At 38.0% G+C, this 15,915-nt stretch overlaps 1 pseudogene; it reads left to right on the forward strand.

Moving 5' to 3' along the window:
- The first annotated feature begins 9,147 nt into the window (after positions 1–9,147).
- Positions 9,148–13,980, forward strand: LOC126911336 (uncharacterized; annotated as a pseudogene).
- Positions 13,981–15,915: the final 1,935 nt, after the last annotated feature.

Here is a 15,915-nt window from a genome sequence, read left to right on the forward strand (position 1 = left end):
GGTGTCCATAGGCGGCGGCGATTGCTTACCATCAGGTGATCTGTCTGCTCGTTTACCAGCTTATTACATAAAAACGTCTATCCACTCTCTGTCACGTTGTAAAAGAACACCATTAAAAAAAAAACACCAATACATAAATAGAAAGAGAACAGACTGTAGACCTAACAAATATTGCAAGACAAAATTCGTACGTACGAAGCGCCATCTGCAACTTGGCCCCGGTTCCAAAGAATGGATTCGAAACAAGTTCAATATTTCACCGTACTTCCGCACATCACAGCTACGTACTAGTATTATTTACGAAACAGGACTCTCTGGCTGTATGTATGAAACTTTCCGTATTCCGTCTAACACGAAAATGTACAGATTTCTACTGAATTTTTCTGATTCTGTTCGCAACTTTAACGCTATGCTAGTAATATAAGTTTTAGAGACATTGTGAGTTGCTTTGTAACAAAAATAATGTAATTTTAACCAAATTTTATTCTTTTGTAGACTGACATGGTCACTAGTAATATCTTTAGAACTTAAAACGAATGAACTGATCATGAACCATTCATCTGGACTGAAACGCTGCAAAACTGATCTTAAGTTAGTTAACGTAACTTGAGTAACGGGTAACATAGTTAGTCTAAACTAGTATTAGTTTACTCACAGGACATTTTCAGTAATAAAACAAAATACGTTTGTAAAATGTAAAACAGCATTTATCTAGAACAAGATAATTCATATTTAAATGAGTGGTAAGCCCTAAAGTTTATGAATGTCCTGTTAAATAGGCCTAGCGGCTAGTGGCCAGACGACAATAACACGCGTAGTAATCGGGTCACAACGGACTATTAACTCGCTAAACGACATCAAGTGACGTGCCTGTCTCACTAAAGAGGTTTTACTACTGTAGTTATTTTGTCACTGGCCATGAAACTGTAGGTAAGTAGCTGAATTGGTGAAAAAATATTAATTATTTTGACATGTTTTTGAATTCCAATTTTGAAATCGTTGTTTCTTTCAACATCTGTGTAAAATGTTTTATTTTATTTTACTAACAAAGTCTGTGTTAAGGTAAGCGTCCACAGGCCCGCATCGTACGCATCGCACGCAACGGATTTTAGTTTGTCTTATATAGAAAGTCATACAACTGCGTCCACTGATCCGCATTGTACGCACCGCATCATCAGCAACGCCTACATGCGATGCGTGCTGATGACGTCATACGGAATGCGTATCTACGTTAATAGACTTCGTGAGATACTGCGGAAAAACGACTTATAAGTTGTACCTTTAACATACATTAAACGATATACGATAGACATTACATGTCGTGTAGAGATTTACTATTTATTTATTTTAGGCTCAATTGACCAGAAACGAGAACAAATGAGGGAGATAACATGAAAACAAATTGGAGTACAATGGCGAATGTTACGTAAGTAAATATCTACTAAAGCGCAAAAATATATACTAGCAATACTTCTAGACCGGGCAATAATTTGTAGACCACAACAATAATTGGTAAACGTCTGCCGATGGCGATGATAAATGTTGCTTAGACTTCGCGACAGCCGTGTAATAGGCTGCCATATTGTAACAAATGATCGAACGAGAGCGACACGTATCCGCCATCTTGGGAGAAATTGGCGCGAAACACGGTTCAGCTTTTAATGTCAACGTATGTTTATTTTAATAATTTATTACTTTCTGAGTTTGGAGCGTGGCATTTTGTTTGCTTTTAGACCCTTAAAGGGTGAACGAAGTAAAAGCAAATTTTCATGTGATATTTCAGTTACACAACACAACTTTGACATAGGTATAAATAAGTACTCACAGGTATATGTACCAATATCAGTTTTGTTCAAATACATTGATACCTTTTATTGCTAATCATATATTTTAACTAAAGTTATCAAAATTTACACATACGTTCACTCTACTGCCATATTCGGAGACATTTAATGATTACTTAAACTATTTCTTAATAACTAATTGGTTCCGAAAACAATAGCTACGATGGCGATGTATAAATGTTGCTTGACTTCGCGACAGCCGTGTTAGTTTCTGCCATATTGTAACAAATGATGCTGTACGAGTAGTGACACAATCCGCCATTCTTGAGTGTATCGAAATTGGCGCAAACAAAATCATGCTTTTAATGTCAACGTATGTTTATTTTACTAATTTATTACTTTCTGAGTTTGGAGCGTGGCATTCGTTTTTCTATTTGGACTCCAGTTAAAGCCGGGAACGAGTAAAAGCAAATTTTCATGTCGCAATTTCAGTTAAACACACAACTTTGGACATAGGACGTACTTTTCCCTTTGATATAGGTATGTAAAAACATCTCGTTATTAATAAATTGATACATTAAAATCTAAATTATAACTTAAAATCTTAAAATTTACACATTCTAATAAATCATATAAATCTTAAAATTACCGCTATTCATTTAACGACTAATCTGTGGACAATAGTGTGGCTTACAGTAACCTATTTACGACTCTGAGTACGGCAGTTATCACCGGATTGGTTCTGTCTAGGATAGTAACTAGTTTTATAAACCTATCAATAATATTAAAATCATAAAATTTCTATTAGTAACTAATTGTTACACGACTCTGAGTCTGACAATAATCACAAGAACTGGTTCTATGCCGAATTGGCAATAAGTCCACCTTTGTATAATGTGCATAAAGTGTAAAATAAAATAAATAAAATATATCCTAGAGCATTCCTCAAGAATTATTTCTTTGGAACTTAATCAGCTGAACTAAACAACAGACCGCCAATGTTCAACCGAAGGTACAAAATGGAAGTGCATAAAAGAAACGCCCACGTTTGCTATTCACTTTAGTATTAAGACAAACAGGATACCAGTTCCTAAGATAGTAGTCAGCAAGCAAGGAGGATGTAGCCTGCAGCAGACTTTAGTTCCCTGTCTAGGCCCGCCTACGCTAATCTGAACTTAGACAAAGTTGCAAGCTGGTTTACAGTGGATAAGACAACGAACCTTTGGTTAGTATCAAAGATGAGCTAATTAGTACTACAAAGACTGTTATGAATTATTATTATGACGTTAATGCATAGTTTAGTTTTCTTTTGAAGATGAAATATTATTTTTTTTGCTTCTGTATTTTTATTAAGAGCTGAATGTACAGCTCAGATGTACCTAAGCAAGAATTGTATTGTGAATCTGATTGAAAAAGAGTAACCTATGGAGTTTCTTGCTCGTTCTTCTCCATAGGAATGAGCAAATAGCTTCACTAGAGGACTGACCGACAGACAGACGTTATTAATAAATTATTATATTTGCTTTGACGTTCAAAAGTGCCTTCCTGATCTATTTGAAATAAATAATTTTGACTTTGACTTTGACAGTAGCGAGCTTTTGGAGGTGTCCATATAAACTGGACGAAAGGGGAAGTCATTTTCTTTTTCTTAAAAATCTTACAAAAAACAAAAATCGTTTTTATTCATAAAACGGTTCACAATCATTATAGTCCTTTATGAATTGCCAAAACGACGTAACTGTAATATCAATATTTATTAAATTCCAAAAAAACGAAATAGCTTCAGAATCATTTTCAATGTAACCAGAAAAACGTATTATGAATACCGTTTAAATAGCTCTAATTATCTTCCTACTTCTTTAGAGCTATAGGAACGTATTTGTAAAAACAATATTCTAATTCTTAGAATAGTAGTTTGTTTTTGTTAGATAAATAATACAAGTTCATGGCCAAAACGATGTATTACGATGACTGCACGGTTGGTGCTGTGGCAGGGAACTTGCTGCACGCAACGTGTTCGCGGGTTAATTAAGGGCCACACACGGATGCAACTCTTTTGTGATCCACAAATTGTTGTTTCGCGTCTGGGTGTAATGTGTATGTGAATTTGTAATTTTGTAAAGCACCCACGATTACAGGCAGATAAATCCTAAGATTTGTTTTCCATACTAGTTTTTTATTTGTATTAAAAAGCTGGTAAAAAAAAGAGCCAAATCTTCACAGTATTTTTGCTGTCCTGTAAAATTGATAAAATGTAGATACGTTCATCTGATTCTAACACCGCGATTTGAGACTCCGATTTCCAATTCTAATATTCTAGTATTTACTTAGGTATTAATCAGATACTGTACATGTGTTTCAGTCGCTACCGATTTGAGCTAATAAATAGACGTTTGATAACCTCACACTCATAACAAAACACAACGCAAGCGTCGTTTCACGCCTGTTTTCTGTGAGGCCGTGTTATCACTTCGGGGTAGCCGGCCCGGCTATCTCGAAAATTACTGCAGGTAGAATAGAAACCACTAATTAGTACCCTTTAGACATTAATCTTAATACTATTGTGCTCCAAACGAAACAATTCACAAAATAATCGCGATACTTAGTTACACTCACGCTCAAATTATTGTAAGTAATTTCATAATGAATTCAGTCATTCTATTCTGACGTGTTCTAATTATTCGCACTCCCAACGTTATGTGTGATAATTACCTTAATTTAATATTTAACCGGGTACAATCAGAAACATACTGGGGATATTTAAAACTCCTTTATTTAATGCAATTGTAAGGTCTCAGCACACATATGGGATCGGAAAGGGATCGTCACCGTATCGCCTCGAGCCGTTCAGAATGGTTTGTATTAAACTCCCTACTGCAACGCACACTAATCGGAATAATAACGTAATCGCCTCGCCTCGGAACAGGCTCCGAACTTGAATTCCCGCGCTTACGGCTCATCGTCCCCGCGCTTACGTTTCTCCGTCCCCGCGCTTACGTCTCTCCGTACCCGAGCTCACATCTCTTCGTCCACCCTTTCCCCTCCCGCGACGGGACGGCGAGGCGTAAGCGCGGTGTCGCCTAGCCGTAGCCGAGTTGACGTACAGGCGCTGCTGATACGCTTTCGTTACGTGCATACGGTAGGTTGACGCCTGGTTGACAGCGAGGCAAAAGGCGTTACGGTTACGATCCCTTTCCGATCCCATATGTGTGCTGAGACCTTTATATGTCTACTTTTTTACCGACTTCAAAATAAATGAGGTTCTCAGTTTGACCTGTATGTATGTATGTTGGTCCGCGATTATCTCGCGTTTAACTGAACCTGTATTCTTCAGACAGGAGGTTTTCGGAATATTACTTGACTTAAAAAAATGGAAGCGGTGAAGAAAACAGTAAAATAATTTTAGCAACTTCTTTCTTAATTCGGGTAAGAAAATACGGGTTACCGAGGCTCCGACTCTAAAGAGGAGTAGAAACAGTACCCTTAGTTGTTTTACGTGATACGAAAACGAAAGGAGAGGGTTTTCGGCGCCCAGAGCTCCGGTCACGCTCTCATTTCGATTACATTAAACGTAAAGCAAACTCATACTAAGGGTACGGGGTGGTTTTTAGTCAGTAAGAGTCTGACACTCTCTCGCCTCATCCAAGGCGGGAGAACACATTGAATAAGTTTTCCACTTAAAAAGAAACTTATAAACATCAAAACAGGGTCTGTTTACAATCGTGTAGTTTTCCACAAAGATCATTATGTTTGCAATTATTTCCAGTTTATGTTCATCATGCTCTGCATGCTTTATGTAGCATTTAGACGTTAATTTTAATTGGGCACGGCACAGGGTTGTGAGACTTCAAATTGACTGTGACTTGGTTACTTATTGTTTTAGAGTTTATGTTGTTCATCTATCTGGACAATCTTAAGCTGTCGCAAGGTGCAAGGTGTCCTAAGATTAATACTGAGTAAGACAGGAGCCTAGAGATTTTAGTTTCTTAAAACTTTCATAATATTCGGGAATGGTTACCGATTCTGGTGAATAACACTTAAAAGTTAACCGCTTATATATAAGACACAATAGAAAATACATTGTGTTTCGCGTAGATCTACGTTCCGGCACACCAAGGGCTAAGTAGAATTGATCTGTGTATAGACTCACCCCCAAAAACATAACTGGTGAAAAACTAATGTTACGTTTATGTATTACGTATACGTACTTCTTTGGGCTCGCTGTCATTGCAGCGGTAAGTCCCCTCTTTGAGGAGTGGCTAGAGAGGCGCCATGGCGTCCTCACCTACCGCCTGACGCAGGTGCTTACCGGACATGGGAGTTTCGGTAGGTTCCTGTTTTTGATTGGGCGGGAGGAAACGCCCGGGTGTCATCACTGCGAAGACCGCCCGGAGGACACGGTGGAACACACGGTTGCGGTCTGCCCTGCGTGGGCTGAGCACCGCCGTGCCCTCAGGGAAGTGATCGGCGACGGCGACCTCTCGCGTCCGGCTTTGGTTCAGACCATGGTGCGGAGCGAGGGGGACTGGGATGCTGTCTCCTCCTTCTGCGAAGCAGTTATGCTAGCTAAGGAGGAGGCGGGACGCGTGAGGGAACGAACTTCCTCACGCCCTAGCCGACGCGAAAGACACTCCGGGCGTCGGGGATCGCGTGACGATCTCCGGCCACCGTAAGTGCGGGTCTGCGAACGGCGAGCAAGGGTAGCTCGCCGCCCGACCAGAACCAGACCCGTGCGTGCGGCGCGTTGCGTTCCGCGCGCGCCTCAAAGAGCCATCAGACCACCACAGATGGGGCCCAGTAGGGCTGATGCTTAATCCGGAGCTGCGGACTACCTAGCGGGTTTACCGGGGCTCCGGCTCGACAAGCAGGAGTAGGAACGGGGTGGTTTTTAGTCAGTAAGAGTCTGACACTCCCTCTCGCTTTGCCCTGGCGAGAGAAGTCATTGGATGATTTTCCCCCATGAAAAAAAAAATAATAAAAAAAAAAAATACGTACTTCTTCGTTTTTTTTTCTATGTTATAAGCCGGTAAACGAGCAGACGTGTCATCTGGTAAACTATAGCCGCCGCCTATGGACATCCGAAACACCAGAGTCTGTGCCTTTTGGGGGTTAGGAATTTAAGGGTTGTTGGGGAATCAGAGAATTGGGATGGGGGTAATTGAGCCTCCGATAACCTCACTCATACAATGAAACACAACGCAAGCGTTGTTTCACGTCGGTTTTCTGTGAGGCCGTGGTATCACTCCGGTCGAGCCGGCCCATTCGTGGTGAAGCATGGTTCTCTCACACTTAAAATTTTGTCTAGAGGATTCAAAGGCCTGACATTATCCTAACAGTATTTCCTTAGCTAACCCTAAATTCATGAAACAAAGTAGAACAAAGAGTGAGCGTATAAACTCGTTTGAGGACATTCGCGGCTTGTATGAATTAGGACATTGTTACAAACGGACATTACGGACATTTAGTTGGCACGTCACAGTTATCTATTGGAACGTGGTTTATTACGAATTATATTGTAACTGCCTTGTTTGTCTTACGGCTGAAATTAATTACCGATCTTAATACATGGGGTCAATGTCTTATAAAGAAAATATGTGTATCAGTTTCGATTTGATTGTTTTTAGAGGTAAGAAGCACGAAGCCTTTTTTTGAGGGGGAAAATCATCCAATCACTTCTCCCGCCTTGGTCGATCGAGAGCGAGTGTCAAACTCACTTACTGACTAAAAACCACAGCGTTCCTTCTCCTGCTTTGAGCCGGAACCCCGGTAACCTTTTACGTTGTCCGTAGCTCCGGCAATAAAGTATCCTAGTACCCACTTCACTACATATTTATCAAAACATTACCGACGAAGCTGTCTGCAACCGTTCACGAAGACTTAATCAGTTTTCCAAAGGAAACAAATTGAGAAACAAAGTTACGCAGTTAATTGTGGTACACCTGATCTTTGGCAACATGTGGAGAGAACTTTCTTTGTTCGAATCGGAGTTTGGGAAATATATACAGTAGATCTACACATCTTGATGTGCTTACATTGTTTATAGTACTTATTTAATACCTATGTACTTGGTGTTTTATTCCGACTGCGAGCGGGTCATAGGGTTACCTAGGTCGGCAAAATTTTAAGTGAGACATACTAAATTAACTAAAAATCACGGTTTACTCACGTACATTAATGGAGAAAAGCTCTAATAGTTTCGAATCACAGAGGGACTCTTCATCATGAGCAGCGTGCGCAGACGCGGCGATATCGCACAGCGTACTGGTTAGACCATGTGTTGTACTAGTAGAGTTTTTCTCCATTATTGTACGTAAGTAAACCGAGATTTTCAATTAATTAAAAGTGAACTTGATCGCGGTGCGCTATGTCATTGGTTGTGAGAATAATCTCGACCGACGAAGAATATTGTGAGAATAATCTCGAATGACGGGCGAGAATGCGATCCAGCTCACTCCGAATCTTTCGAATTGATCATTGCAGAATAGCGTAACTGAACTGACATATTTATCTATGCCAATTCTAACTAACAAGCCAGAAACCCCTATTAACTCCAATCTATTTATTTATTATATCAAAAATAAATTAATTAATTAATCAACTAAATCTATCGGAACTCCGTCTCATAATAAAATTATGCAACATCTTTATAAATTGATAGAAAATCTTGCAACTTTCCGGTGACGTAGGCAGCGCCCTCATTTCCAGAGTATCTCATATAATTGGCCAATGGCGGATTCCCAATTAAATAAATAACCCATCTTCCTTCAATTTATCAAACTATTTCATGTTATTAGCATAATTATTATAATTTACCTGCAATTTATATTTAAACTGCGTCGAAGATTAATTTGGGACCATTAATTTATGATTTATACTTTGTGATTCTACTAGTGGTGTTATCTACCAGTGTCTTAATCTAATATGTCATTTAAGTCAATTCAATAAATGTCATTTTCCTTTTTATTTACCCAAACCAAAGACTGATCGCCGTCTGTTATTTAATGATTACTTAAGCCAGTCCTTAGTAATTGTTTTCTGAACAAAAACGTTAGGTACTAAGGAATAGTTTAAGTAAGTACTTGATTGTCTCTGAGTGCGGTAGGTACCTGGCAATTAGATACAGGACTAGACACTAATTAGAAAAAATAGATTGTATAATTTCTTCTCATAGCTCTTCCTTAACATACGCTGGACAAGACCTAGTTTTCTAGGGTCAAAAGAAATTAGCTAGAAAATCATTATCGCTTTCACAACTTAGTAGATAGATACTTATGTACTACCTACATTATATGTCTTGCTCCGTAAAGTATCGGTTACAGTCTAATGGGCGAGGAATGGCGAATGGCAACACACTGAATTTTGTTGGTGAGACGCGAGTCTAAGCAGACGTCTGATTTTATTATAGCAATAATGAAATACCTATAAACAATTGCGACAAATAAATATCATTTTTGCGACATCAGTTAAAGTTAAGTGTGTCACGCGTGTTTTACGTTTCTACAAATTTTGATGTGGACGATGTACTAAATATCTTATAGTGAAGTGACAAAGTGTATTGGGTAGAATGTCCAACCCAATTTCGAGCCCGTTTGGCCGTAGCCAATTGCTACGCCGAAGTCCTCCACCGACGCCTACTGCACCTATACCCCCAAGAGATCCGGATCCACCAGTATCAGCAGAGATCGAACTACCCAGTGAAGTCATTGCTACGTCTGAGATCCAAAAATGGTTAGGATCTATAGATGGCATTCTTAACGAAGTTTGCACTATTGTAGGTGAAGGGAAAATGAACTCTGACCAGAAGCTCCGTGTGTCCACCCTTTGCCGAAAGATTTCAAGTGGGACTTCTCAAATGGCCGTTTTATATCAATCATTAAAACAGAAAACGGTAAAGGCTTACAACACCATCCAGCACCTACAGGACCAGCAATACGTTGCGGACACACTTGAGCAGTTAAAAGAAGTAGTTGCAACAAAATTAAATACGACTGAAACTACTTCGTACGCTAGCATGGTAAAGAAAGGTCCCGAAAACTTCATCCGTCCTGCAAATTTAAGCTCAGTCGCTATTTATCCCTGCGATAAGACTAAAACAAGTGATGACACCAAATCGCTTGTACAAAAAATTATCTCGCCCGAGCAACTTAAGCTGCATGTACGTGGAATGAAAAAAGTAAGAAATGGCGGTGTTGTCATTAGCACTGAAAGTAAAGGAGATATCGAAAAGCTGAAGAAATCGGAGAAGTTAGTTTCCTCAGGCCTGACGGTAGAAGAACCATCAAAAAGACGCCCGAGGGTCGCAATTATTGGTGTCCCAGTAGCACTAACGGACAAGGAGGTTTTTGACTGCATTTATGAGCAAAACCTTTCTGATAAGGCACTGAACATAACTCGTGAGTCCTTCCATGAGTCCGTTAAATTGAGCCATAAATCGGGGAAAAAGGCCTCCCTTCCTGTAACTACATCGTGGAACTTCCCGCCAGTATCAGGAAAATTATAATAAGTCAAGGCCGAATTTTTATTAACTGGACATCGTGTCCTGTAAGAGATTTCACTGTCGTGACCAGGTGCTTCAATTGCCAACAGTTTGGACACGCAGCCAAGTTTTGCCGAGAAACTAGCCCAACATGCAACCATTGTGGAGAACCTGGACACTCAGGCAAGGAATGCAACAGCAGCTCTTCCCCTACATGTGCGACGTGCAAACGCTATAAGAGGAAATGTGACCATCCTACTGGGGATGTAACCTGCCCTGCACGTAAATATGCAGAGATGAACTATATTAATTCTATTGACTATGAAGGCGTCTAAGAGCGCCACCTAATACATAGCTAGTAGGCACATAAAAAGGCAGTTTACTTTATATTTATAGTTAAGTCTTAGTTTGCAACTAGTATGAGCAATCAACTAATCTGTGATCTGGATAGTTTCTCTGTGTCTGAATCTAATACTTGCGATGTTGAAGACTGCAAACATCTTCTTCCTTCGAGTAACAAAACGCTCACCCTGCTCACCCAAAATATTCGCAGCATAAACCGTAACATGCATGGCTTTGAGGTACTCTTACAAAGGCTTGACATAAGTAGTGATGTTATTGTTTTAACAGAATGTTGGTTATCCAAACAGAAACTCAACTTACCAACACTGGACGGTTATTACTCATATAAAACTGAGAGAAATATTAACCAAAACGATGGACTTGTAGTTTATATAAAAAATAATTTACAAACAACCAAGGAAGAACCTGTATCCCAGGATAGTAATTGTCTAATAATTAAAATTAACCCTGATACGGTGGTCATGGCTATTTATCGGCCCCCATCCCAAAATCTGGACAGTTTCTTAGGTTCACTAGATACTAACTTAAAATACTTATCATCTTATAAAAACATTATCCTTGTGGGTGATATGAATATAAACATTGCCCCCGGCAAAACCGATGCTCATGCTCATAGTTATCTGAATATTTGTTCATTTCATGGGCTTTTGCCAGCGCACTATCATACCACGCATCAGAGCGGCTCATGCTTAGATCATATCATTCTTAAATCAAAAAATCCATCAAAAACATTTGTTATTAATTCCTCGCTTACAGATCACCAAGCTGTTTTACTAACGTTACATATAAATTCACCTAGATTAAACTGCATGCGTAGCTACACTAAGTTCAATATGACAACACTCGAATCTGACATACGAGGCATTAATTTTGACCCAGTTTTTAATTCAACTGATGTAAATTTTTCTTTAAGTTATTTCATAATTTCGCTACAAAATGTAATTAGACAAAATACGATTACTAAGACGATGCCTAGAAAGTATAGCTGTCTTAAACCATGGGTCACGCCAGGACTAGTTCGTTGTATAAGACACAGAGATAGACTTCACCAAAAATCAAAACATGCACCTGAGAACGAAATACTTTCTATCACTTATAAAAGGTATCGAAATTTCTGTAATAATCTTTTAAAAAGAATAAAAAATCAATATGACAGAAGTGAATTACAGAAGGCTGGAAAAAGCAGTAAACTGGTGTGGAAATTTATTAAAAGAAATACACTTAGATATAAAAATCCGGAACCTCCGCTGGTTTTACTATCTACTGATGTAACGCCGTCCGAAGCAACTAATAAAGTAAACAATTTTTTTGCTAACATAGGCAAAAATCTTGCTGAAAAATCGTTGAAGTATGTTGGACATTCCACAAAAAATCTAATGTCAAAATCTACGTCGAATTCTTTTGTTTTACTAAATACCGACATCGATGAAGTAATGGGAATAATTAACGGGCTCAAGGATAATTGTGCTACTGGGTGGGATAACATTCCTAATAATATACTAAAAACATATAAATACTTTCTTGCCCCTCCGCTAACCCACATTTTTCAGATCTGTCTGTCTGAAGGAATTTTTCCTAAATTGCTCAAAAAATCAGTGGTAACACCTGTATTTAAGGCTGGAGATAAAAACTGTGTGGATAACTACAGGCCCATCTCAGTACTGTCAGGTCTCTCAAAAATTTTAGAAAAATTAATTAACAATAGGTTAATAAAATATCTGGAAGACAATAAACTTCTTTCAAATAATCAATTTGGCTTTAGACCCAAAAGATCAACTGCACAAGCAGTACACAAACTGACTAATTACATCAGTACCAATCTGGATAATGGTATGCACACAATTGGGATCTTTCTAGACCTCGCGAAAGCCTTCGACACTATTTCTAATTCTTTACTATTGCACAAGCTTGAAACAATTGGGATAAGAGGAACACAACTTCTACTATTCTCAGATTATCTTAGCAATCGACTTCAATGTGTTAAAATTGGCCAACAAACAAGTACTGAACTTGAAAATAGTGGTTTTGGCATTCCTCAAGGCAGTATTTTGGGTCCTACCTTATTCTTAATCTATATAAATGACCTCTGCAGCCAGTCAATCCATAATGGTATCATAATGTCTTATGCGGATGACACGGCAATATTGTTCTCGGCTAAATCAAAAGAAGAGGTTTATGAACATGCTCAGAAGGGCTTTAACATTGTGACTAACTGGCTCCAGAATAATCTACTAACATTAAATCCCGATAAAACAAAATACATTTTATTCTCAATGAGAAATACTGCGCTTAGCAACATAAACATTTACGCGCACAATTGTAGCACAAACGCTGATACTGCATGTTCTTGCCCCACATTAGTTCAAGCTGAACAATTGAAATACCTAGGTGTCACTATTGACTCCAATTTAAATTTCCGTAAACATATCGAATTACTCTGTACTAGAATGCGCAAATTAATTTATATTTTTAAAAGTTTACGTAACATAGCTGACTATAAACTAATTAGACAGGTTTATTTAGCATTGTGTCAATCTGTTATTACATATTGCATAACCTCCTGGGGTGGAGCTGCAAAATCAACTCTACTACCTCTCGAGCGTGCTCAAAGAGCAATTTTAAAGGTTGCCACATTTCGCCCCTTTAGATTTCCTACACATGAGCTTTATAAGGTATGTAACGTGCTAACAGTTCGGCAATTATTTATTCTTAATATAATTCTCCACCAACACACTGCACTTCCTTTTGTTCCAGTACCCTCTGACAAGAGAAGGAAGGACTTAGTTTGCACAAAGCCTCAAACTAAACATGCGTTTGCTAGGCGCTTTTATGTTTTTTTAGGTCCTTTCCTATATAATAAACTTAACAAATTGTTAGACTTCTATAGTGTTAGTTGCAAAAAATGTAGTTATTTAATATCAGAATATTTAGCAACACTCAATTACACAGACACAGAGAAACTTCTAGAAATTTTGGATTGATTGCATTATTTAGGTAGTGCAAGTACTTGTAATATTAACATAGGCTCCTCTTACGTATAATTATGCTTATTCTCGTAGTTATTAATATATTACTTTTATATCCGGTTAACATAAACAAATATTGTCCTAGTTAAAAAGCGTCGTAAAGTGATGGTCTGAAACACAGGTTAATATAAACCTAGTTCGGGCAGGTCGCTACTTTACATTCTTATTCCAAATTACCACCATTTGTATTTGTAATTTAATATAAGTGTAGTAATAGATTATCTTAAGGCTATGATTATACTATTATAAGGTAAATGTTACTTGAACGTGAAATGTATGTAACTCTTTTTGTGTACAAATTTTCGAATAAATTTCAATTTCAAAATTTCAACACTGCGTTGATACTGATATTTTACTAAATTGTGTTAGATTATAATTATATCGTCAGGTCGTCGGCACTTGGTCGGTATAGACTATGTAATTGTTATGCGGGTTCTTAGTAAACCTTTTTGGTCTTTAATTGTTTAAGTTAAGAATTGTAACTGTTATATAAAAAGTGAAATAGTGTTAATTTTCTTCTAAGTATGTCATGAAAATCAATAATTATGTTATCGACTTACTCATGTAACATGACAAGGAAGTCGACTAGTTTCAAGCCATGTAGAGGCTTATATTCGTAAGCAGCATTCCGCGACACGCCGTAATTATTAATTAATTTAGGATACCTCAGGAAAATTATAATAAAATCATGAAGAACATTCATTTTGCTTTGAACTTATGCATGCAACAGACCTTACAATTTCACTGTGCAGTTTTAAATGTGCAGTCGGATTGTACAGTTAAATCGTAAAATATAACTGTGCAGTTTTAACTGTACTGCCTGCCTGTCAAACTTAGGCTGTACAGGTAAAACTGCACAGTTAAATCGTAAGGTGTGTAGAGCCGATAAGGAAACAATTCAATTTTATTATCAATTCCAACCGCTAATCAGAAACAAAGGTACATAGGTATTAAATAACTAATTACAATCCAATAATAACTTAAAATTATACATATTCGAAGAACTGTAACAAAAAGTAGACCTACGAGCTATTTATTTAAAGACTATTTTAAAAATATGAATCAAATCAATAACTTTTTACACGTGGCAGCACATGTGTGGAATCTAAATCCGATATCAATTGATATTGGGCCATATCTCTCAATGAATAGAGTATTTATTTTAATAAGCATCAAAGAGATGAAATACTATGATTGTTCTCCCCGGTCAAAGCAATCTAATCTTAGCCTGTTATATTCGCTCATTATTTATTTATACATAGTTCTAATCTTTGAAGGTTATACCTAATGCTGAAATCGTTAATCCATATTTTTTTTCTCATGGTTTATACGGCAAACGAGCTGACGGGTCACCCGATTATAAGCAATCACTGCCGCACATGGACACTCGCATCATAGGTGCGTTGCCGGCCTTTTAAAAAAGAGTACGCTTTTTTCTTAAAGGTTTGAAGGTCGTATCGGTTTGAAGTTATATAAAGTAACCATAGAAAAAAATGTTATATAACTTAAGAAGAAATTCTTATGAGAAAAGAAGAGGACTTTGCCCAGCCAGCAGTGGCAACCTATTCACTCGGGCCTTGAAGACACCCAAGTTATACCCATCAGAAAACACAGACTCCGGCAAAAAACTCCAACCGCTAGACTTAAAAAAAAACTACAAAAACTCATAAAACACATGGACGTAAAGTAGTACATTTCTGTTTACACTGTCTAACTAAATGAGATTAACACGTAGGCCACTTTGAGTAAGAGTCTGACACTCCCTCCCGCCTCGCCTATGGCGAGGATTAAAAGTGAAGTTATTGGATGTTTTTCCACCTTAAGAAGGGCCACTTTTAGGCCCAGTAGAAGAGGTAAAACCACTAGCAAAATCTAAGATGCCATAAATTCATCTCTCACAAACACATTCAGGAATAAAGACCACAGGCTCTTCAAAACCAAAACCCTTTGTTAGAATCCGAACCTATATACATATATAAGCAACAAACAGATATAAACAAACACAATACCATTACAAGTACTTTATATAAACGTAATGCGATCAGCTCAGCAGGGCACGCAGCCAGCATGCGAGCATTAGACTTCCTCTGAGTAAACCACGGTTTGTTACGCTGGAGACAAAGGAATTGCTTTTTTTTTCTTGTTCCCATAAAGGAAAAAGATTGATGAAATTAATTTATAGGTACATTTGTTGAGCAGTGGTTCCCAACCCCTGGTTAATGGTTAAAATAGGAATTGAGAGACAGAGACTGTTAGACTGTGAGAG

This window comes from Spodoptera frugiperda, chromosome 13 (assembly GCF_023101765.2).
Source record: "Spodoptera frugiperda isolate SF20-4 chromosome 13, AGI-APGP_CSIRO_Sfru_2.0, whole genome shotgun sequence".
In the NCBI taxonomy this organism is placed as follows: Eukaryota; Metazoa; Arthropoda; class Insecta; order Lepidoptera; family Noctuidae; genus Spodoptera; species Spodoptera frugiperda.